This window comes from Pseudophryne corroboree, chromosome 2 (genome assembly GCF_028390025.1).
Source record: "Pseudophryne corroboree isolate aPseCor3 chromosome 2, aPseCor3.hap2, whole genome shotgun sequence".
Lineage (NCBI taxonomy): Eukaryota > Metazoa > Chordata > Amphibia > Anura > Myobatrachidae > Pseudophryne > Pseudophryne corroboree.
In genome coordinates, this window is record NC_086445.1 from 55,640,901 (window position 1) to 55,667,035 (window position 26,135).

At 43.7% G+C, this 26,135-nt stretch overlaps 1 protein-coding gene across 6 annotated transcripts in view; it reads left to right on the forward strand.

Moving 5' to 3' along the window:
• The window catches only part of TENM4 (teneurin transmembrane protein 4), a 1,727,786-nt gene that overhangs the window by 701,282 nt on the left and 1,000,369 nt on the right, over positions 1-26,135 (forward strand). The gene's annotated exons all lie outside the window — the stretch shown is intronic.

Below are 26,135 nucleotides of genomic sequence, written 5' to 3' on the forward strand. Positions count from 1 at the left end.
GCACCTGACCCGGTATTCAACCCGGTAATAACCCTTCTTTTTTACCGGGTTGAATTACCGGGTCAGGCGACCCGCTAATTCTGCAAAGTAGCTTTCACATCGCACACTGACCCGTTTCGACACGGCAATATGCCGTGTCGATACCGGGTTATTTGTGCGATGTGAAAGGGGTATAAGTCTCCAGAGCATATGTGGACACACAAATATCCTTTGCAGCGGCCAATTGCGGGGCCAATACCATGCTTGCTCCTGGATTACGGGACCAGAAATAAATATGCACCCTTGGTTTGGTACTCATAATCATCAATATGCACTTGTATCACTCCTGTACTAACTGTGTGGAGTTTGTATGTTCTCCTCATGATTGCACGAGATTCCACTGGTTTCTTCCTTCAATGCAAAAACATATTGGTAAATGAATTGGATATCGGCAAATAACGTTTACCTCAGTGTACAAACGTGGAAGGGAGCACAGGATGAGATTTATCAAAGCTTAGACAGAGATAGGAGAGAGATAAAGTATCAACCCATCAGCTCCTAATTGTCATTTTTTTTTAAACACAGCCTGTTACATGGCAGTCAGGAGCTGATGAGTTACTTTATCTATTTCCTCTTTATCTCTCTCCAAGGCTTAGTACATACACCCCTGAATCTCTCTCCACTTTATCTCTCTCTAAGCTTTGATAAATCTCTGCCATAGATTGGAAGCTCCACTTGGTCAGAAACTGATTTTTTTTCTTGAAAGCGCTGTGTAAAATGTGTGCGCTATGCAAATAACTGGTAATAAATAATTATTAAATAGCCCACAATACCACCGGCCCGGCCCTTGGTAAAGGAATGTAGATTTGAGCGCCCTCTGGTGGAATAAACTCCTGTCACCTGCCAAATCTGTACGCTAGGATTTTTTTGCACTGCTGCAAGCAGATAGTCGCCGCACCCTGAGTAGCCCGGGACTTACTCAGCCGCTGCGATCACTTCAGACTGTCCGGGCCCGGAATTGACATCAGACACCCGCCCTGCAAACGCTTGGACACGCCTGCGTTTTTCCAACCACTCCCTGAAAAGGGTCAGTTGCCACCCACAAACGCCTTCTTCCTGTCAATCTTCTTGCGAACGCCCGTGCGAATGGATTCTTCGTAAAACCCATCGCACAGCAACGATCCGCTTTGTACCCGTGAAACGCGCCTGTGCATTGCTGTGCATACGCATGCGCAGTTCTAACCTGATCGCAGCGCTGCAAAAAACGCTAGCGCGCGATCAGGTCCAGCAATAATTTAAGTGAAGCTAAAAATCTGCAGATCATTCGGCGACAGTGCACAGTCCCAGCGGGGAACAGATAACATTGGGTAACAGCACTCACTTTGCATAGAGGAATTTAGTGATATGTGCAAATGTATCTATAGAGTACCTGTATAACTAGTAGAAAAGCAGGTAGATACCCCGGTCATCAGCAAACCATGCTTTTAGTATCAGCGTTCCACTATTACCCCTTTCAGTTGCAACTAGAGATGCAACCAGATGCGTATGTACAATCAGTGCTGGAGGGAGACGCCATCTTTCAGGTGGCCTCAGAAGTATGGCGCCGTGCAGTGATAGCAGAGACTCTGGAACTATCTGATATGAATATCACTGGAAAGATGGCACCCGGGCAGAAAGTAAGGGGGGACCCCACTGCGCAGAAGGGTTGGGCGCTGCACACAAGAACCTCGGGGCATTAGTTCAGCACTAGATGTGGCTGCAATACCCAGCCCATAATTCTTTGCACACAATTCCAGAAGCATGTGTAGAATTATCTGTCACTGGTAATCCGGCCGGCAGACCTTATTGTTCCAGTATAGAGAATCCACCCTGAAATATAGCAAAAATCTTTCATCCTGGCCACAAATGAGTTGCCTGAAAGTGAAGAAAATGGAGTATTGATTGGGACAGTTGTAGAAAGAGCGATTTGGTACCAGGCTTTAATAAAGTAATTTTGCAACTAGAGAGGGAGAGGGGGGAAAAGTCGGAGATAGCCAAAAAGCCTTCCCAAAAAAAACAACACTGTGACATGTTTGGAAAACAGCCGCACGCCTGTGTCAGTAGATGCAGTGTGAATGAGGCCAACAAAACACTTGTACCTATTTGGCGTCTGTGGAACATTTCAGAAATTGTTCAATCACAAAGACTTCAAATATTCACTTGAAAACTAAAAGTCGGTGTTGAGGAGAAATAATTGAAACCTCTATCCAGACAACATCTCTCACTTATAAGCTGCAGAAAAAGTTTTGTTACTTGCAGGCAGGCGCTGAAACTTGCGGAACCTTTATGGAATCGTAGAGTTGTTGTTGTTTTTTTAAGCCAGTGATCAAAAGAATTGTGCCGGGCGTACAGTAGATGTAACTGGGCACACAGAATAACAAGCTGTCCGGTGAAGTGTTTAAAGGTTTTTCATGAAGGCAATGTTATAAAAGTTTCCTTGCTGAAATAAAATCTGACCGTATTTTTAAATAACAATCTCTAAAGCTCTGCACTAACTATATATATATATAGAGAGAGAGAGAGAGAGAAAGAGAGAGAGAGAAAAGGGATGGGGGGTAGCGACCGCTGGTGTCTAAAAAGAAATTAATTACAAGATATTTAAACAATTAAAACATTTATTTGGAATTTTAACAAAACTTTTTCTAAAAATGGGATAAAAAGTAATTACACATTTATGTAAAAAATAAATAAAGTGCGGACTTCCGGTGGGCGGGGCATCAAGCATGGCCGCATTTTAGTTCTGCTCCTGAGACAAGCTCTGTGCAAAGCGCTATTATCCCCATTTCAGTGGACCTCTGGGGTGCTGTGAATACACTAACTGGGAGAGCGTGGATAGAGGCATCCGGGGGTGCCCTTCTTGTCAAAGGAGCCTATGAATACACCGGAGTCCGGCCACATATATTGGTGGCCTGCATGACCGCCAGAGCAACTGGCGCGAATTTCGGCGTGGAAGCTGAGACTGTCTGGTGAGCTGACTGCCTGCAGTTGTTAGCCTGGACGCCAAATAGTGGATCTTGAGCACTGGCAACGGTGGCTGGACCACGTATACGATCTATACACCTGCCCCGACGCTAGCCGAATTACCGATACCTGGCCTGGACCCCTAGGAACCTCACCAGTGAGGCGGCGACATTGTGCCCTTGGGATCTGTCAGCTGTCCGGAGGAGATCGCGGCAGGACGGAGATCTTGTCGGGGATGTGACGGGAGAAGCCCCTTCGTGCCTTGGTGTCATCTCACGATTAGTCCTGCTGCCCAGGTCAACTGTGTGACTGTCGGATCGGCATTCTGTGCGGAGCGCACGGTACATGGGACCTGCCTGACTCTCTGCCGGACATAAGACAGCTGCGTGTGGGTTGACATTGCCTGCTGGTCGTGCTGAGAGCCAGGAGTGCACCCCCATCGCTTTACGTGTGGCGGCTGTTACAGCGCGCTGAACGCTGCCGCCCGGGAGAGCCGCAGTCTTGGACGAAAGGGGTCTGTTGAAGCTGGAGTACCTCTGCTTTCTCTCGACTGACAGCACATACTATTGCCACACTGGTCCTTTGCTGGATTGTGGGGACTTCTGAGCCGCCGAAGTGTACCCCAAGACGTCTTTTGGACCTGGCTGATTGGGAAATACACTGGAAGAAACACTATCCGTCTCCTGCACTTCACTTTGAGAGCCGCTTTTACTTATATGAGCCTCGGAGCCCACATTGCTATAAATTAGCTTTGTATATTTGGTGTTACCACATATGAACCTGATGCCAATTAGCTGACGATTACATTTATGCTGCTTACTGGTATAATTGGCCCTATCACATTCGCATACACTATTATTCTTGTTTATGTAACAAACTGATTGCATTAGTTCTCCCTGTTATTTGCTCTGGCTCTGACTACGTTGCAGTTATTTCCACTGTATGTGGTTGATTGGCCTATACTGGTGATCTATACCAGTCCATCATCACACATATATAGACCGTTGCTGGAGTGATTACCCATTGTATAACATTTCAAGTTTTACTGCTGACTGCCCGGGCTCCTTATCTCTCGTATTAGGTCATTAGGACATAACGTCTGTTTTTATTAATCAAGATTGAATGATGCCACTTATACACTCCTCTTTAGTAACGGAGATGGTGGAAGCCATTGCCAAGCTACTTCTGCCCCCAATTGACAGATGGATAGATAAAATTACATTAACATTAGATGCTACTCTTCTTAAAGAGGAGTCACCGGCAAACTATGCAAACACAACAACTGTTGATGATGATCCCCATAGGCTGGGGGATCGGATTATTGCTCCTCAACACCCCTCTACTCAGCAGATTAAGATCCCTTTCCCAACAATTGGTGAGGTTCATACTGTCCATTACCAACAAAACCAGAGTCCTTATCAACCCATAGAGATCCTGGGCTACTGTGTAGAGTCAGTATTGAATGAGCCGATAGAGGTGGATTTAGTTAGTACCCTGGAGGCAGTGGCTGGCGGAGAAGCTTCCCAATTTGAAAGGAAATTACGCATAAGCTTTGGTGGATCGGGAGCTGTAGATACTCCTGGGTTTAGGCCGATACATTTTTCGACAAATATTGGCTTTTTGACATTGCTATCCCATTCCATTCTTGCCCCTGACGGTATCAGTACTGTACATGCATCATCCCTACACCAGGGACCCTTAGAAGCTGTTACATGAACAAATTACTCTTTGCTATTACTCTATTATCCTGCCGGTATTGGACATGTAGTTACTGTTTTGACTATGGCTATCTATCTCCACCATCTTTATTGGTTCTGCAACTTTGTCTTGTTTATGTTTGTGTTTCAGCTAGTTTGAGCTAACAATATTTGTTTATCCTGTTCGTCTGTTTGTTTGTTTTTTCTGCCTCTTTTGGTACAGACCTACAGTAGCTTGGATATGTAAATCTAGAAATGTGAAACGATTAGTCTACTTATATGCCAGGGAGACAATTAGACACAACTAATTTTGTCAGATGATGTTATTCTTTTAGCTCCATAGTTTGTTTATGTTAGACCTGATCCTCTCTGGAGTATATTCCAGAGACGGTCACCCTAGTTAGGAAAGGAAAAGTTAAAGAAAATGGTGGAGGCGTTGACATTTTGGTGCGTTGATGTAAACTATGTGAATTTGTTTATTTACCTGCACCTAAGTTTTCACTGTTTTTCACGCATAACTTCTTTTTGTAACATGTGTGTTTACATCACATAATTTCAGATTCACATCACCTCTGATGCCTGTCTAGTATTTATGTACTTTCTTTGATGTGCCCTCTTTGCAATTTTATCATTGTGTCGAGCCTCAATAAAATATTTTTAGATTAAAAAATAAATAAAGTGCAAAGATATTAAAGTGCTTATCTGAGTCAGAGGTCATTCTGATGCCCAACGCGTTTTGTCACACAGACTTCATCAAGGGCCTTATTTTAATTGTTTAAATATCTTTTAATTAATTTATTTTTAAACACCAGTGGTCACTACCCCCCATCCCTTTCCTATATAAATTCAATTAATTCAGGGATTTACCATCCCGATATTATTTGGGGGACCAGCTGACGCCCTACATATCGGCAGTGTCAATATAGCATAGCCATATATGTTGGGTTGTAAAGGTTTTATTTCCACTTGTGGCGCAGTATTTTCCTTTCGCATGCGCAGGTCTCCGGAAACATGGCGCCGCCATGTTCTGGAGACTAATTTTACTACAGTGAATGCGTGGCGTCCATTTTGGCTGTGATTTTTGCACGGATGCTGCGGCCATCGCGGGACTCCGGACAGGTTAGTATTAAAACATCGGGTGCAATGGATGCGGTGTGGGGCCCCCCTGATTCCAGGGGCACTGCACACATTGCACCCATTATAGAAAAGCCAATGTAAACAGGGAATGTTGCCACATTTGTTAAGCTGGCCAACAGCGCCACAGTCTTCCCCGTCTGGTAGTCCTACTCTGCTGCTCACAATTATAAACATTGCAATGCTATGATATTAGTGATAACAGATTGGAATCCCAACACCCTTCAGAATCCCGGCGTCGAAACTCCAATTGGGTCAGGATACAGAAGCTGGAATCCCGACAGTCGTCATCCTGACCGTAACTATGGCCGCAAGGTTAGGTTTAGGGCCGGGGAAGGGGGGGGGGGGTTAGGGTTAGGCTATGGGAAGTGTGGGTTAAGGTTAGGCACCCCCGGGGGGTTTAGGGTTAGACTGCCGGGGCGGGAGGGTTAGGTTTAGACAGCGGGGTATGGGGGATTAGGTTTAGCCACCTCTAGGGGCAGTTAGGGTTAGGCACTAAGGGGGAGGATAAGGTTAGCCTGCGGTAGGGAGGGTTAGGGTTAGGGGAGTGGGGAGATGGTAGAACACTCCTTTCTCACCCCTGTCTGTGTTCTGAATTTAGTGATCCCCTGCGGCGGGATAACATACTGATTACAGTAAATCACTTGGCTGTATCTGTAAAGAAAAACATCAGGGGCCAAATGTAATAGAGTGAGGGTTTCAGAAAGTGAGAGATTTGGTAAGGTTTTTCAGTTTTTTTTAAAGTGCCAATCATTTACACAGCAAAACCAGGTTGATCTTGCTATGGAAATGATTGCCACTTTAAAAAAAACTGCAAAACCTTCCCAAATCTCTCACTTTTTGAAACTCTCACTCTATTACAGTTGGCCCCGGAGCTTCCACTTGCAGAGGAAATGGACAACATACCAGAGCTGGCCGTAGGTATAGGCAAACTAGGCAAATGCCTTGGGGCACAAGCAGCTTCTGCTGATTAAAATGAAATGCGGCATGCCTATATTCTGTGTGTGACTGCACATGTATCTGCAGACAAAATGCTACGTTACAGTGTATTCCAGGAAATCACTGTAACGTAGCATTTCATATACATATACAGCCACAGTCACACACAGAATATAGGCATGCCACATATCATTTTAATCCGCAGAAGATGCTTGTGCATCCTAGCCACATAGTAATGCAAATAAGATGCATTTTCGTCAAACAAGTCACCCGACATTAGCAGAGCTGCCAGCTGACTCACGCCAGACATCTCCTGCTGCATGGCGTACTGAGGAAAGATGTATGAGGACTCATCTGTATCCACGCAGAGGCAGAGGTCACAGTGTTAGCGGCCGTGTGAGTGCTGTGTGCGGGTGGGTTAGTTGTGCAGTAGTGTTCGGCATATGTGTAAGGGGCATTATGTGTGTCATTATGTGTATAAGGGCATTAATAAAGGTTGGCATAATGTGTAAGGCGCATTATGTTTGTAAGGACATTAATAATATGTGTCATATGTGTAAGGGGCATTACTGTGTGGTATTATGTGTATAAAGGCATTACTAATGTGTGGTATTATGTGTATAAGGTGTTCTACTGTGTGGCGTAACATATAGAAAGGGCACTACTGTGTGGTCTAATGTGAATAAAGAGCAATATGGTGTGATGTAATGTGAATAAGGGGCACTACTGTGAGTAACATGTATAAGATAAAGTGGTACTTCTGTGTGATGTAACGTGAATAAGGAGCACTATTGCATGATATAATGTGAATAAAGTTGCACAACTGTGTGGCATAATTTGAATTGGGGGTACTATTGTGTGGCCATGCCCCTTCCCAGCAAGAACATGCCCCTTTTTGGGCTGTGCACCGAATGTGCGCACTGTTCCTATTTAAAATATAGGGGGTAGGAGCACCAAAATAAGGACTGCTATGGGTGAGGGGTGATGGTGCTGGGATTGGGGCGCAGGGTCAGAGGCGGAACAAGTGGTGCTGCTAGGGGGCACCAGCCACAAACTTGCGTCGGGCATCATATTAGTTAAGGCCGGATCTGCAGCAAACTGTATGTAACGCAGCGCTGTTTAAACCTTCAATCCCAGGGAGCATTTTTCAACTTTTACTCTGATTAGTTGTAACAAAATACATATATCTTACAGACATTATTGCGCTGGCAAGCCTTCGCCCTCATACGCATCAGTATATGATTCATTTATAACATGTTAGACTGTGTGGAGACATAAATAGGTCACGCAATGCTTGCTTCTACTATTTTGTTTTGTCGGCAATAAAAGATACAGTTTTAGGGCAGGTTGCCTCTGGCGTAGCAGGGTTTATTTTAACTGTTAGTGATAACGCATGTGAACAGTACACCCGTGTCACCCTCAAAGCAGGCATTAGTTGGGAGCATCGTAGCTCACTTAGGGGTCTATGTACTAACCCTTGGAGAACGATAAAGTGGATGGAGATAAAGTACCAGCCAATCAGCTCCTAACTGTCATGTTACTGGCTGTGATTGAAAAATGACAGGAGCTGGTTGGCTGATACTTTATCTCTCTCCACTTTATATATCTCCAAGGCTTAGTACATAGACCCCTTAGGTGCATTTTGGTGAACACATATGGATAAAACATTGTATTCAGCACAATCCACCACATGCTAGTAATACAAACAGAGAATTTGATGGCAGATAAGAACCTCTGCACCCGCCTAGTCTACCCCTTTTTCTTTTATCCTTTTGGTAACTTCAACCCTATTTGATCCTTAGGCTTTTGTAAGGATATCCTTACATCTATTCCAAGCATGTTTCATTTGCTCTACCTCTACCACCCCTGATGGGAAGCTATACCACTTATCCACTACTCTTTCTGTGAAGTAATTTTTCCTCAAATTTCCCCTGAAACTCCCCCCCTCCAGTCTCAGTGCATGTCCTCGTGTCCTATTGCTTCTCTTCATTTGGAGAATGTTTCCCTCCTGTACCTTGGTATATTTGATAGTTTCTATCATGTCCCCCCTTTCCCTTCTCTGCTCCAAACTGTATATATTAAGATCTGTTAGTCTTTCTGGGTATGTTTTGTGATGTAGGCCATGCACCATTTTAGTTGCCCTTCTTTGTACAGTCTCTAATGTATTAATATCCTTTTGAAGATATGGCCTCCAGAAGTGGACACAGTATACTGGATGAGGCCGTACCAATGACCTATACAGGGGCATTATTGCTTCTTGCTTTCTACGGCTGATTCCTCTCCCAATGCAACAAAACATCTGACTTTCCTTTCTCACTGCTTTGTTACATTGTTTACCTTCCTTTAGGTCATACTTAGCTACTTTTGAAAAAAACATTTCATGGAGATTGTGAAAGCAACATCTATGGTGTTAAAGTGGACGTGCACTGGACTGCCTGAGCATTGCTGCATTGTTCCTCAGTAAGATCTACAAAAAGACACTGATACTTTTCAGGGTTTTGTTCATGTATTGTGTTCTAGTTACATATGGTTCCATATAAGTGGCCATGAGAAACCTTTATTTGAAAATGCATGTAGCCATAGGGATCATTGTGCCTTATAGCCAATGCAGGGAAATGCCACTGGTGATCCCATTCGAATGTATCTATCTCTGATTCCTCCCCCCCATCCAAGTAGACAATAGCTACATAATGGGGGTAAGGTGCAATCAGGGAGATTGTTGGACTGTTCAGGGTGTCAGGGAGATTGCTATTATTTCAGGGGGTCTCCCTGACATTCAGGGACAGTTGGCAAATACAGTATGCTGTAGATCACCTGAAACAGTGACTCCTAGATCCCTTTCCTCCTCTGTAGTTTCCATTTAAGGAGGGAGAGGGCGACATGCCGGCACCTCTCTTTGGTCAACCAATAACTGAGACAAGACAACTTTTGATAAAGCTGAATATTTATCGTATATAAAACCCTTTAAGATGTCTAAGAACACTGTACGCTATCTACGTAGGAAGTACCATAAGGGTACGCAAGTTGCGTAGCGATCGCTCAGCCGTAGTCGAGACGCTCAAGCGTCACGTTCGCTTACGGCCCAGTGATCACAGGCAGGCACGCTATTGGCTGCCGACAAACGTAATGATTCGCTATAGCGTAGCGGACGCTCGGGACCACGAGGAGATCACCAGCGATGCAGACGCTCACAACGTTAAACCTTTATATCTATACCTTTAACAATGAGATACACAGTATACCTTAGTGTAGAGACAGAGTGTAAGTGCAACCTGGTGTAACCTGATTAACTACAAAGCTGCTTGAGCGTCTCCGACGCTCAGGGAATACTTAACACTATAAAGAATACACAGATACCTGGGCTTAGGGTCCGAAACCTATTATATGTATTATGACTATTATACTTGCAAAAAGAATCACAGTACAAATGATACACTACAATATAACATAAACCAACTAACCAGATAACTACACAGGAAATACAATACAATACAATAAAATACAATAAAAGGGAAAATAAGAGAGAGATAGAGAGAGAGAGAGATAGAGAGAGATAGAGAGAGAGAGATGGCTCACAGTAAGACAATATGATTACGGAGAAAACTTACGCACAAAGGGAAACGATCGCATGCGCCTCGATATCCAGCTCCCGATGATCAGCAATGAGAACCGTTGAAGAGAGTGAACTGGATACGGTCGGCCTGCCTATTTATGCCCCACACACAATACAATTCAATGGTCCCTACAATCTCATTGTTCATTGGACACAGGAATTCGGCTTCGCATTATAACAAAAGGTCATAGGTTGATTCATACAGGTGGGCTGTGACTATTTCCAACTGCTCAGGTGGGAGGGAAACTGGGTTTCCCGCCGCATGGGTAATAAAGTGCAAATAAAGTAAATGTTCATAAACTTCTTATGTCCATAACTATTCGCACGAGCGATTGATCTGCTTCAAACCAACACCGGAATATTTCTAATTAAATATTCTTCCGATGGATACTAAACACCACTGTATTACTCCTGTCTGACCCTTCGTATCAAACAAAGAGGGATTCCTCTGTTCATAAACATTCTATATTAACCAAACTTTCAGAATCTATCAAAGGGACCATGATCTACAAAATACATTATTAGTGAAAATATGTAATGATTGAGTCGCACGCTACGATCGCATAAACTCTACCGTAAATACGCATACCATGCGCCTGCGGGTGCCCGCGACTGTGAGTATGCGCAATCACGGGAGAGCGCACGCATGCGCAGCGCGGACCTGAATGAGGTGCAAATATGGCAGTGTGCATAGAGATATTTTTCTGACTTTGACAGTCCACCCTTTGGCAGTCAATAATAACTGCCACCTTCTAAAACATTTCAAAAGGAGAAAAATATATGTCAGGGGTTAATTCATTTCCATGGTTGGGTAAGGGAGGAGAGAGGAGTAGGTGGGAAGAGGGTATGACCTAGTGAGATAGTAGAAGCATGTGTGTATGAATCCATGTTTGGGGGGTCAGGTATCATCGTGCCGTACGTGTTGTAAATCAAGCTTCGAGGTATTGCGAAGTATACATTTGAATTCCTTCTTATCCCGTGGTACGGGTCTGTGGATGGGCTGTCAAACTTTACCGAGCTCTTTTCGGATTTGAACAAAATGGGGAGCACATTTTAGTTGATGATACATGAATGGGGGAATATGTGATTGCTGATATCTGTGCCTGTATTCCCTATACTATGTGTGTCATTACCTGAGGGTTGTAGAAATGAAGAAAAGACATAATTACGGTAAATGCGGTGGTATTCTATGTCAGGTTAATGTACATTTGTCGGTTGAAGTTTTGTTCGGTATCAGTTGAAAGTCGTCTTCTTTGCGCTGTGTTGCCCATTAGGTGTGAGCAAAAAGCTTTGTCAATGCCATTAGATTTACAAAAAATGTTGGGCTAGCGTAAGTTTAAGAATTCTAGGGAAACTGGGGATCCATGGCAAAGTTCATCAAAAGTCCGTATCTCAAGTGGTCAAAACTTCTTCTTTGGTTTATCCGTTGTCTGTATAGCGTCTCGTCAACTTCCTCGTCCAAGTGGGTCTTTTTATCTTGGAGAAAAACCAGAAAAACAGGTGAAAGAAACGGACCGTAGAAATCGCATTTTCATCACATCATTGTTTCTATCATTGGGTCATAAATCAAATCCAGGTTAATTACAGTTTCCTCACTCCTCAAACTCATTACCCTGGTACGATGTTTGCACTTCATTAAAGCCTGACCGCATCTAAATATCAAGCCAATTGATACGACAACACCTAAGATACATAGGAGAAACTTCCCAACATCCATTATGACTCCTTGAGCCCAGTCTCCTAAACCGGAGAACCAATTTCGCGGGTTCAACCATGACACCCAACCAGTCAGCTCATTACCTACAGCAGCAAGAGTGAGATTGTGTTTTCGGCGAAATTCCCACTTCAATTGGAGAATATCGTCCATCTTTTGGTCTATGACCTCGACCGGATCCTCGGTGCTATTCGTGATATACGTGCAACACTTCACGCCGTACTGTGTTGCCAATGTAACACAATATCCGCCTGTCACTGCTGTGAGGTAATTGAGAACCATTCTATGCTGCACCAGTTCTGTTTTATAAGCTTGAAGTTCCCTTCCCGTATATCTAAACGTGTCATCATACATTTCCGTGATATTATCTAACAAATTCGCGAGCGCCGATATGTATTTATAATTTAGCACTCCTCTAGCGGTGCGGGTGAAATCTAACGCGATTAGGAATTGAATCCCGGTGGATTCACTTATCAGATCAGAGGCCGGATGCTCTGTCTTCTCTATCAGGTGTCTTTTAACAACGTGCTCGTAGTGGGTGTGAGTATAAGGAGCTTGGGCACCACGATGTATGTCTTTCATTTTATCATGTGTTACAGTCATCACTTCAGGCAATACTTTTCCAATATAACACAATCCTTCAGAGTTTGGGGCAAGCCACTTGTACGCCTTTCTCCCGCATATGAAATATGCATCATCGGGGAGAACATATGGGACGGAGAAGGACATAACCATATTACACACCTTCCAGGTGAAATCTCCTAACCCTAATTCTTCCATCTGCTTAATACACGTATCAGGTTGTACGATATGTGCACAGTATCCTGGTGATACTTCTCCAGCTCTCGTAATCCTATTTCCTAAGGTATATCTATACCTGAAAGACTTTCCTCTACTGGCTATGTGGCGTACAAGCTCTGTATCTGTAGGCATTCTATCTGCTCTATGCGAAAAGGTCATGGTGTGGTTACTCCATGACACTTCCCAATTTCCCGGTTTTCTGGGATTGGAGATGTTAAAACATAATAGGGACCTATCCACATGGTATTGGTGGAGCTTCAAACTAGGAGGGCTGGAGATATTAAACCTCCGGTCCACCGGTCTCCCACCATTTAACTCAAGTACCTCCCCTATCGTTAAAGGAAATGGTACTAGCCCTGATTTGCTATGACCTTGAGGTACTTGAGAGCATACCCAACAATCTGTTTTGTTTAACACACTACCCACTAAGGAGTGATAGTCACTCAATGGATGCCGGTCCATATGGATATTAAAACTGGATTGGCATTTCTTAATGCACCCATCCTTAATGACATTGTTACAGAGCCTACAGATACGGTCTTCTTCTTAAACTAACAATCCTTCAAAACGTTTGCAAATAACAAGGTTGTTAGATCGTGCCCGGTACTCGCCTTTGCCTGGTGATTGGGTTGCTATTGGAAATTTACACCTCCGTCTCAGTCATTAGAACCTTTCTGGATCCTTTCTCGACCTCACTGGTACTTTCACCGAAACAGACTGCTCTGGTCAACATCATGGTCGACAGGAAAAATCCATATCACAGTCTCTTGGGGCAAGTCCATCTTACAGGAGGAGAAAAGAAGAAATTTGTAATGGGGGTATAAGAAAACAGTTTGTGGGGGAGAGAACTTGTTACGATAATAAGTTCTCTCGTCTTGTTGTTCTTCTTGTTCTGCTGTCCTCTCAAAGGTGCTGTCTCTCAGTCTTCCAAACGAACATTCTGGTGATGCAATATTCCTTCCTAATCAGCGATCTTTCTGTAAGGAGCAAAAATCTGGCATTACCATTGGTCCAACTGAGGGGTGACATACCATCTTTAAACCATGAAAACATGAGTGAGAAGAGAGAGAAAACAAAAAAAACAAAAGAGATAGAGAACAATTCATGTGCATATATACATATTACATAACTCAACAATAAACACCAATAGGAAAAGAGAAATTAAACATTTTTTTCAAACATTTTCAGCATTAAGAAAACATTGTTATTATTATCAGGCTGTCATATCTACGTGTCTAATGGTCTCCTTGAACAGTCCCTCCCCACCAGCACCTGCATTACTCCACTGTTTGTATCTGGCCAGAAATACATTGTGGCGGATAGGTCATGCTGGGGTTTGGTAGACTTCTGCAAGGACCAAGTGGATATGCAATGTGTGAATTCTTACCAATAATCGTCAGAGATGGGGATAGAGAGAGAGAGAAAAACATTTTTCTTCACAAATACATTTACAACGTTTCACCTGGTCATTCCTGTGTCTTCAGTGAATGACCTCCCAATTTATTAACCGTTACCTCAGGCTTACCATCAGTCCTAATGATCACCTTTCCTGCCTATGTGATCCCTGATTATAATCGTGTGTGTTATAATTTTGCTCATTTCTTGGTCTAGGGGGTCTGACTTTATGTGGGTTATTACAGTTGCTGGCATAATGCCCTTCTCTTCTACAATGATAACAAATCCTTGGCTTTCTCCATATGCTAGGGGCCTGGGGTTCCGGTCGACTTGATGCATCCTCTAGTGCTTGGATGTTCAGTGTCATCAACCGCTCTCCCTGCGCTTCCCTGGTTCTTTGGATATTTCGGTCATGCTCGATAGCGGACTCTCTTAATGCCGCCACCGAGATACCTCTCCAATGAGGTATTGAGGTTTGTACCCTAATTTTTAGTGTGTCTTTTAAGTTGTTCATTAATACGGACACAGCTACCTCTCTGTGGTGTACATTAGTTTCAATGTCATCTATACCAGTGTACCTAGCCATATCCTGCAGAGCCCGGTGAAAATACTCTTCTGCGGATTCATCTTCTTTTTGTTTTATTGTATAGATTTTATTCCACTTTACTACTGTAGGAAAATATTCTTTCAACTGTAGATTGATTCTTTTTACCTTATCTTGGTTATACCTGTTTGTTAGTGGCACTTCCTCATCTAGCTTACAATCAGCGAAAAATTTCAATGAATCAACATCGGGGGGTAAACATGCCCTCAAAACTGTCCTCCAATCTTTGTTACTTGGCTCTGCAGTATGTCCTAGCACTCTAATGTATCTTTGACAAGCAACTAAGTCTTTCCTGGGATCAGGAAATTCAGTCAGAATTGTTCTTAATTCTGTTCGGGAAAAAGGGCAGTACATGGCGATGTTCCTGACAGGAGTGATTCCTGAAGAGTCAGTTTCCCCATTTGGTACTGCAATTACCCTAACAGGATTAAGTCCAGTAATGTCATTCTGAATTGATTCTACGATATAAGGTACATTTGTTTGTGCGTGATGTATAATACCATACGTACCTGTGGACACGACCTCACCTGACCCTCCATTAGGGGGTTTGATTACAGTTTTTACCGATTGGGTCGCGTCCACCTGGATGTCTTGTGTGATGGCTTCTGGAAGAGGTGCCGACATCGTTCTGGGTTCATTTTCTTGTTGGTGTTCCTGAGGAAAGTTTAACATGGGGTGCGACTTGCATGGGTTAATAGTTGTACATTCAACAGTATTACAATTATCTTTGTTACATTTATTACACTTATTCTTATCATCTATACTACTGTTGCTAAGAGCGTTTTTATTGTTCACCCTTGTGCTTTTCTCCGCAACCACAATCCCCTCCATTGCCATGTCTCTCCTCTCCATATGAAAGTTAGGTAAGTAAGTTACATTTCTTTGCATTTCACCTTCCTGTTGCCATAACTGTAAACAATCATAATGCTTGATTCGTCTCTTTGCTGATTTAATGAGACATATCCTTCGCCTTAAATTATGCAACACCTCTGAGTTAAAACTACCTATCCCGGGAAATGGTACCTTATCCCCCGCAGTCATTCGTGTCCATTCATCACAAAAGGTCTCAGTGTGGGGACCATATTTCCCCCACATTACTAACCGAGCAGACCCTCGGGGTCTGCAAGCCTCTGGAGTCTGAATCCTGACCTCCGACCGTCTCTGTGTTGTGCACTTGGCTGCCATTGTGGACCTTTTTAACACAGAAAAATTTCCTAAAATGCACCAAACACAGAACTTCGTTGGAAATCCTTAAAGCTCTTCCACTGAACTTCTTCTGCTCCGGGTATCTCCGTTCCGCCTTCTAGCAGACACGTGTAGCCGTTGCAGGCCCTATCTCTAGAGATTTTCCTGAGAAAATTCCCTTCCTTTTTCTTTACACAAATCACGCTTGCATGTGCTCCCTACAACACGTATGAGGGCAAGATTTACGCATGGATATACGACCTCATATCACGTTGCGTTATTGGTCACACATACAACCGTGCGGTCCAATCGTACCACTTATAGACACTTGTTGTCCATAAATGGTAGGATCATTGGAGTCTCCCTACTGTGCTCCAAAACAGCCAGAGCGTAATTTTATCACACTCTGTTGCACGTTTTCACTCAGATCGTGCTCATCATGTTCCACACAGATCACAAAGTTCACAAAGCGGGATTATCACACAGATCACAAAGTCCACAAAGCGGGATTCAATACACTCATACCGTTTTCAACCCACTATCATTCTTATAGTTTTCTGATCAGAAAAAATCATTTCCCGTAGTCTGATAGCTCTCCCCAGAGGTATTACAGTAAAGTAAGGTATTTAAACTAAGTTTTGGAAAGCTGAAATCAATTTGTGCTATTTATCGCCTTGCGCTATTTACCGCGTTGCACTATTTACCGCGTTGCGCTATTTATCGCCTGTTAAAATCAACTTGTGGTTTGAGTTACGTGGGCGTACACAGACGCTCCGTTGCGTAATATACGCTGCGTGCGTCGGCCTTTGGATTGTGTACGCAAGTCTTTGTTAGAGACACGTGTACGCAAAGCAAAGATCCACCGTAACACAATTTATACTTTTATCAATGTAGATGATCCTTGATCATCTACCACACACCACACTGACTTCGCCTTATCTCTCAGGCAAAAACTGTGTGTTTGTCTACACTTTAACTATATTACCTTTACTCAAACTATTGAAATAGCGGCAAATTTCTCTCAGCACTTTTATCAACTATAAAACTAGCAGACAGGAGAGTGATATACGAAAATACACAGATGAAAAAGAAATGCAGATATATATATGTGCGTGTCCGCAAGACAGAAAAATAAACAGTTTTAAAAGACACTAGCGTTTTGCTCTTACCTCCGGTTCCCGGGTTCCTTCAGCACTCTTTACCTAAGCGAAGCAGACGCTTATCCCGTCAGCACTACGAGAGATACAACCTCCCGCCCTTTGCTGAGGGATAATGTCTGCAGATCTACCTAGTGCGGATATGTGAAGGACGGGCGAGCCGCCAATTGATAAAGCTGAATATTTATCGTATATAAAACCCTTTAAGAGGTCTAAGAACACTGTACGCTATCTACGTAGGAAGTACCGTAAGGGTACGCAAGTTGCGTAGCGATCGCTCAGCCGTAGTCGAGACGCTCAAGCGTCACGTTCGCTTACGGCCCAGTGATCACAGGCAGGCACGCTATTGGCTGCCGACAAACGTAATGATTCGCTATAGCGTAGCGGACGCTCGGGACCACGAGGAGATCACCAGCGATGCAGACGCTCACAACGTTAAACCTTTATATCTATACCTTTAACAATGAGATACACAGTATACCTTAGTGTAGAGACAGAGTGTAAGTGCAACCTGGTGTAACCTGATTAACTACAAAGCTGCTTGAGCGTCTCCGACGCTCAGGGAATACTTAACACTATAAAGAATACACAGATACCTGGGCTTAGGGTCCGAAACCTATTATATGTATTATGACTATTATACTTGCAAAAAGAATCAAGGTACAAATGATACACTACAATATAACATAAACCAACTAACCAGATAACTACACAGGAAATACAATACAATACAATAAAATACAATAAAAGGGAAAATAAGAGAGAGATAGAGAGAGAGAGAGATAGAGAGAGATGGCTCACAGTAAGACAATATGATTACGGAGAAAACTTACGCACAAAGGGAAACGATCGCATGCGCCTCGATATCCAGCTCCCGATTATCAGCAATGAGAACCGTTGAAGAGAGTGAACTGGATACGGTCGGCCTGCCTATTTATGCCCCACACACAATACAATTCAATGGTCCCTACAATCTCATTGTTCATTGGACACAGGAATTCGGCTTCGCATTATAACAAAAGGTCATAGGTTGATTCATACAGGTGGGCTGTGACTATTTCCAACTGCTCAGGTGGGAGGGAAACTGGGTTTCCCGCCGCATGGGTAATAAAGTGCAAATAAAGTAAATGTTCATAAACTTCTTATGTCCATAACTATTCGCACGAGCGATTGATCTGCTTCAAACCAACACCGGAATATTTCTAATTAAATATTCTTCCGATGGATACTAAACACCACTGTATTACTCCTGTCTGACCCTTCGTATCAAACAAAGAGGGATTCCTCTGTTCATAAACATTCTATATTAACCAAACTTTCAGAATCTATCAAAGGGACCATGATCTACAAAATACATTATTAGTGAAAATATGTAATGATTGAGTCGCACGCTACGATCGCATAAACTCTACCGTAAATACGCATACCATGCGCCTGCGGGTGCCCGCGACTGTGAGTATGCGCAATCACGGGAGAGCGCACGCATGCGCAGCGCGGACCTGAATGAGGTGCAAATATGGCAGTGTGCATAGAGATATTTTTCTGACTTTGACACTTTGTTTCTTGGGCAAATCAAAAGGTCACAGCTTTATTGATTAAATACATAATCACAACCAAAACAACTGCAGGGCACGAAAAACAAGGGGAGCGGTGCGCCATGCTCACGCAATGTTCTACCACCTGAGACGTGGCCACCCCGCCTTCGTGGGTATGCGGCCCCGCCCCCTACAATTTCGTACTACCCGGGGCGTGCCCGACCCCACTATGTGGTTATGGGACCACGCCCCCTACCATTTTGGGACCAGCTACCATCCGCACAGCACCCTACCTTGGCGCGCAACGCTTATGGCTCCTGCCGTATTAATGCTGGAACCAGGCGTGCGGCCACCTATTGGTGAATATGCGAGACATTCTGTAAATACCCTACTTTCATGCCTTGTGCACCGCTCCCTCCCCGCCGACCAAACTGTGACAATAACATCCTTCTCCTCAACCTATACAGAAATGTAAGAACATGAACTTGAAAAATCACAAATGCTTCTTTTTTTTAAAATTATATATAAAACAATGACGTGCAATATCTGACATTGTTACATAATTTTTCACACCTCCTGGCAGCCGCCTATGACCGCTTAGACACCTCTACCTTTTTAACTCACCGGGCTGGGTGGGAGGGCGTCTTGTCCTTGCTGGTGGGTGAATGCACTCAGCCCCCCGCGTCTCCCAGCATATAAACCTCCTGCTGCCCACTCCCATGCAATTAAATCCTCTAACCCTCATTGGCCGTTATGATCAGCCAGGTGCTAAAAGGGGGACCGGTGTGCTGGCTGCTACCTCCCCCCCATCCCCCCTGCCTGGGGGGTTCCCTCCATTGCCCCCATGAGCTGCCTTGCGCCCCTCCCCCTTATCTGGCTGCGGGGCCATCTTTGGCTACCTTCGCCCCTTATAGGGGACCTGATACTATATTTAGCCTAGTAACAGTGATTGTGAGTGGATTCTAGTGTCATATCCGTGTGCATGAATTCTACATAGGGATGTAGTTATAACGTTGTCAATTACAGTGTCGACACCACAATGTTGATAGTTATACTGATGTTAAACAGTGACATTGAACTCATGAGAATGTTTAATGTCAACATGTGAAACGCCAACATTCTGCACAGACATGCACTGGAGAGTTAGGGTTAGGTTACAGGAGGGGTAGGTTAGGGTTAGGCACTAGGGGGAGGTTTAGGCTACGGGACGTTAGCTTTAGGCTACAAGAGAGGTAGGTTAGGGTTCGGCACTAGGGGAAGGCTAGGCTACAGGATTTTAGGGTTAGGCTACAGGAGGGGTAGGTTAGGGTTAGGCACTAGGGGGAGGGTTAAACTTCAGGAGGTTAGGGTTAGGCTACAGAAGAGGTAGGTTACGGTTAGGCACTAGGGAGAGGGATAGGCTACGGTAGGTTAGGGTTAGGTTACAGGAGGAGTAGGTTGCGGTTAGGCACTAGGGGAAGGATTAGGCTATGGGATTTCAGGGTTAAGGGCCCTACACATTTAACGATCGGCCGCCGAGCTGCCCGACGTCGGATACAGCCACTAGGGGGAGGGATAGGCTATGAGAGGTTAGGGTTAGGCTACAGGAGGGGTAGGTTAGGGTTAGGCACTAGGGGGTAGGTTAGGGTTAGGCACTAGGGGGAGGGATAGGCTACAGGAGGTTAGGGTTAGGTTACAGGAGGGGTAGGTTAGGGTTAGGCACTGGGGGGTAGGTTAGGGTTAGGCACTAGGGGGAGGGATAGGCTACAGGAGGTTAGGGTTAGGTTACAGGAGGGGTAGGTTAGGGTTAGGCACTAGGGGGAGGGACAGGCTACGGCAGGTTAAGGTTAGGCTACAGGAGGTTAGGGTTAGGCTACAGAAGAGGAAGGTTATGGTTAGGCACTAGGGGGAGGGTTAGGCTACGGGAGGTTAGGTTTGGCTACAAGAGAGGTAGGTTAGGGTTAGGCACTAGGGGGCGGGATAGGCTACGGGAGGTTAAGGTTAGGCTACAGGAGGAGTAGGTTAGGGTAAGGCACTAGGGAGAGTGTTAGGGGTTAGCATTAGCAATACTTACTGCCAGAAGCAGTGCAGGATCTGAACAGTAAAAACCCACCCCATGCAAGTGTGCGAATGCATGTGTACGCCGTGCAAAAATTCTGCCACAGAGCGGACATCTGCAAATGCGTTCGCAACTCACTCACCATCTAATGGTTTTTCCAGTCTGTGCGCAGCCCAGGACTTACTCCTACAGTGCGATACAAACAGGCTTAGCCATCCAGCGACCTTGGTGCACCTCTTTTTTTCTTTGCATCATGTGCTGTTTGGGGACTATTTTTTAAATCTGCCATCCTGTCTGACACTACAGTGCCACTCCAAGATGGGCCAGGTGTTTGTGCCGGCCACTTGGGTCGCTTAGCTTAGCCATCCAGCGACCTTGGTGCACCTCTTTTTTTCTTTGCATCATGTGCTGTTTGGGGACTATTTTTTAAATCTGCCATCCTGTCTGACACTGCAGTGCCACTCCTAGATGGGCCAGGTGTTTGTGTCGGCCACTTGGGTCGCTTAGCTTAGTCAAACAGCTACCTCATTGCACCTCTTTTTTCTGACGTCAGACACCCTCCCTGAAAATGTTTGGACACGCCTGCGTTTTTCCTGACACTCCCAGAAAACGGGCAGTTACACCCACAAACGTCCTCTTCCTGTCAATCACCTTGCCATATTCCATGCGATCTAAATTTTCACACCATCCTGTTGCTGTTTGGCGACTCGCCTGGGCATTGCGGTGCATACTAGTGATGTGCACCGGACATTTTTCGGGTTTTGTGTTTTGGTTTTGGATTCGGTTCCGCGGCCGTGTTTTGGATTCGGACGCGTTTTGGCAAAACCTCCCTGAAATTTTTTTGTCGGATTCGGGTGTGTTTTGGATTCGGGTGTTTTTTTCCAAAAATCCTCAAAAACAGCTTAAATCATAGAATTTGGGGGTCATTTTGATCCCATAGTATTATTAACCTCAATAACCATAATTTCCACTCATTTTCAGTAGAGATGAGCGGGTTCGGTTCCTCGGAATCCGAACCCGCCCGAACTTCAGTTTTTTTTACACGGGTCCGAGCGACTCGGATCTTCCCGCCTTGCTCGGTTAACCCGAGCGCGCCCGAACGTCATCATCACGCTGTCGGATTCTCGCGAGGCTCGGATTCTATCGCGAGACTCGGATTCTATATAAGGAGCCGCGCGTCGCCGCCATTTTTCACACGTGCATTGAGATTCATAGGGAGAGGACGTGGCTGGCGTCCTCTCCGTTTATAGAGATTCGAGAAGAGAGTGAGACAGAGAGAGACACAGTAGTAATTTGGGGAGCATTAGGAGGAGTACTACTACTACTAGTACTTGCTGAAGTGATAGAGAGAGATAGTGTGACTGTATTATCTGACTTGTGGGGGAGACACTGACAGTGGGGAGCAGTTAGAGTCTGAGAGCAGGACTCAGGACTCAGGAGTACATATAACGTACAGTGCACACTTTTGCTGCCAGAGTGCCAGCCACACTGCCATTGTTTGTGACCACACTGACCACCAGTATAATATATATTGTGATTGTCTGCTTAGGACTCAGGAGTACTACTTGCAAGTTGCTGATAGTGTGACCAGTGACCTGACCACCAGTTTAATAATCACCACCAGTTTATGAGTTTAATATAATTATATATATATATATATATATAAAATTGTATATAATATATATATAATATTGTATACCACCTAGCACCTACTCGTGTTTTTTTTTTTTCTTCTTCTTTATACATACTACTATAGTAGCTTACTGTAGCAGTCTGCGGTGCTGCTGAGCTGACAGTGTCCAGCAGGTCCGTCATCAGTCATTACATAATAAATATATAATATATACCTGTCCGGCTGCAGTACTAGTGATATTATATATACATATATATTGATTTCATCTCATTATCATCCAGTCTATATTATCAGCAGACACAGTACGTTAGTCCACGGCTGTAGCTACCTCTGTGTCGGCACTCGGCAGTCCATCCATAATTGTATACCACCTACCCGTGGTTGTTTTTTTTTTCTTTCTTCTTTATACATACTACTATAGTAGCTTACTGTAGCAGTCTGCGGTGCTGCTGAGCTGACAGTGTCCAGCAGGTTCGTCATCAGTCATTACATAATAAATATATAATATATACCTGTCCGGCTGCAGTACTAGTGATATTATATATACATATATATTGATTTCATCTCATTATCATCCAGTCTATATTATCAGCAGACACAGTACGTTAGTCCACGGCTGTAGCTACCTCTGTGTCGGCACTCGGCAGTCCATCCATAATTGTATACCACCTACCCGTGGTTGTTTTTTTTTCTTTCTTCTTTATACATACTACTATAGTAGCTTACTGTAGCAGTCTGCGGTGCTGCTGAGCTGACAGTGTCCAGCAGGTCCGTCATCAGTCATTACATAATAAATATATAATATATACCTGTCCGGCTGCAGTACTAGTGATATTATATATACATATATATTGATTTCATCTCATTATCATCCAGTCTATATTAGCAGCAGACACAGTACGGTAGTCCACGGCTGTAGCTACCTCTGTGTCGGCACTCGGCAGTCCATCCATAATTGTATACCACCTACCCGTGGTTGTTTTTTTTTTCTTTCTTCTTTATACATACTACTATAGTAGCTTACTGTAGCAGTCTGCGGTGCTGCTGAGCTGACAGTGTCCAGCAGGTCCGTCATCAGTCATTACATAATAAATATATAATATATACCTGTCCGGCTGCAGTACTAGTGATATTATATATACATATATATTGATTTCATCTCATTATCATCCAGTCTATATTAGCAGCAGACACAGTACGGTAGTCCACGGCTGTAGCTACCTCTGTGTCGGCACTCGGCAGTCCATCCATAATTGTATACCACCTACCCGTGGTTGTTTTTTTTTTTCTTTCTTCTTTATACATACTACTATAGTAGCTTACTGTAGCAGTCTGCGGTGCTGCTGAGCTGACAGTGTCCAGCAGGTCCGTCATCAGTCATTACATAATAAATATATAATATATACCTGTCCGGCTGCAGTACTAGTGATATTATATATACATATATATTGATTTCATCTCATTATCATCCAGTCTATATTATCAGCAGACACAGTACGTTAGTCCACGGCTGTAGCTACCTCTGTGTCGGCACTCGGCAGTCCATCCATAATTGTATACCACCTACCCGTGGTTGTTGTTTTTTTTCTTTCTTCTTTATACATACTACTATAGTAGCTTACTGTAGCAGTCTGCGGTGCTGCTGAGCTGACAGTGTCCAGCAGGTCCGTCATCAGTCATTACATAATAAATATATAATATATACCTGTCCGGCTGCAGTACTAGTGATATTATATATACATATATATTGATTTCATCTCATTATCATCCAGTCTATATTAGCAGCAGACACAGTACGGTAGTCCACGGCTGTAGCTACCTCTGTGTCGGCACTCGGCAGTCCATCCATAATTGTATACCACCTACCCGTGGTTGTTTTTTTTTTCTTTCTTCTTTATACATACTACTATAGTAGCTTACTGTAGCAGTCTGCGGTGCTGCTGAGCTGACAGTGTCCAGCAGGTCCGTCATCAGTCATTACATAATAAATATATAATATATACCTGTCCGGCTGCAGTACTAGTGATATTATATATACATATATATTGATTTCATCTCATTATCATCCAGTCTATATTAGCAGCAGACACAGTACGGTAGTCCACGGCTGTAGCTACCTCTGTGTCGGCACTCGGCAGTCCATCCATAATTGTATACCACCTACCCGTGGTTGTTTTTTTTTTTTTCTTCTTTATACATACTACTATAGTAGCTTACTGTAGCAGTCTGCGGTGCTGCTGAGCTGACAGTGTCCAGCAGGTCCGTCATCAGTCATTACATAATAAATATATAATATATACCTGTCCGGCTGCAGTACTAGTGATATTATATATACATATATATTGATTTCATCTCATTATCATCCAGTCTATATTATCAGCAGACACAGTACGTTAGTCCACGGCTGTAGCTACCTCTGTGTCGGCACTCGGCAGTCCATCCATAATTGTATACCACCTACCCGTGGTTGTTTTTTTTTTCTTTCTTCTTTATACATACTACTATAGTAGCTTACTGTAGCAGTCTGCGGTGCTGCTGAGCTGACAGTGTCCAGCAGGTCCGTCATCAGTCATTACATAATAAATATATAATATATACCTGTCCGGCTGCAGTACTAGTGATATTATATATACATATATATTGATTTCATCTCATTATCATCCAGTCTATATTATCAGCAGACACAGTACGGTAGTCCACGGCTGTAGCTACCTCTGTGTCGGCACTCGGCAGTCCATCCATAATTGTATACCACCTACCCGTGGTTGTTTTTTTTTTCTTTCTTCTTTATACATACTACTATAGTAGCTTACTGTAGCAGTCTGCGGTGCTGCTGAGCTGACAGTGTCCAGCAGGTCCGTCATCAGTCATTACATAATAAATATATAATATATACCTGTCCGGCTGCAGTACTAGTGATATTATATATACATATATATTGATTTCATCTCATTATCATCCAGTCTATATTATCAGCAGACACAGTACGGTAGTCCACGGCTGTAGCTACCTCTGTGTCGGCACTCGGCAGTCCATCCATAATTGTATACCACCTACCCGTGGTTGTTTTTTTTTTCTTTCTTCTTTATACATACTACTATAGTAGCTTACTGTAGCAGTCTGCGGTGCTGCTGAGCTGACAGTGTCCAGCAGGTCCGTCATCAGTCATTACATAATAAATATATAATATATACCTGTCCGGCTGCAGTACTAGTGATATTATATATACATATATATTGATTTCATCTCATTATCATCCAGTCTATATTAGCAGCAGACACAGTATGGTAGTCCACGGCTGTAGCTACCTCTGTGTCGGCACTCGGCAGTCCATCCATAATTGTATACCACCTACCCGTGGTTGTGTTTTTTTTCTTTCTTCTTTATACATACTACTATAGTAGCTTACTGTAGCAGTCTGCGGTGCTGCTGAGCTGACAGTGTCCAGCAGGTCCGTCATCAGTCATTACATAATAAATATATAATATATACCTGTCCGGCTGCAGTACTAGTGATATTATATATACATATATATTGATTTCATCTCATTATCATCCAGTCTATATTATCAGCAGACACAGTACGTTAGTCCACGGCTGTAGCTACCTCTGTGTCGGCACTCGGCAGTCCATCCATAATTGTATACCACCTACCCGTGGTTGTTTTTTTTTCTTTCTTCTTTATACATACTACTATAGTAGCTTACTGTAG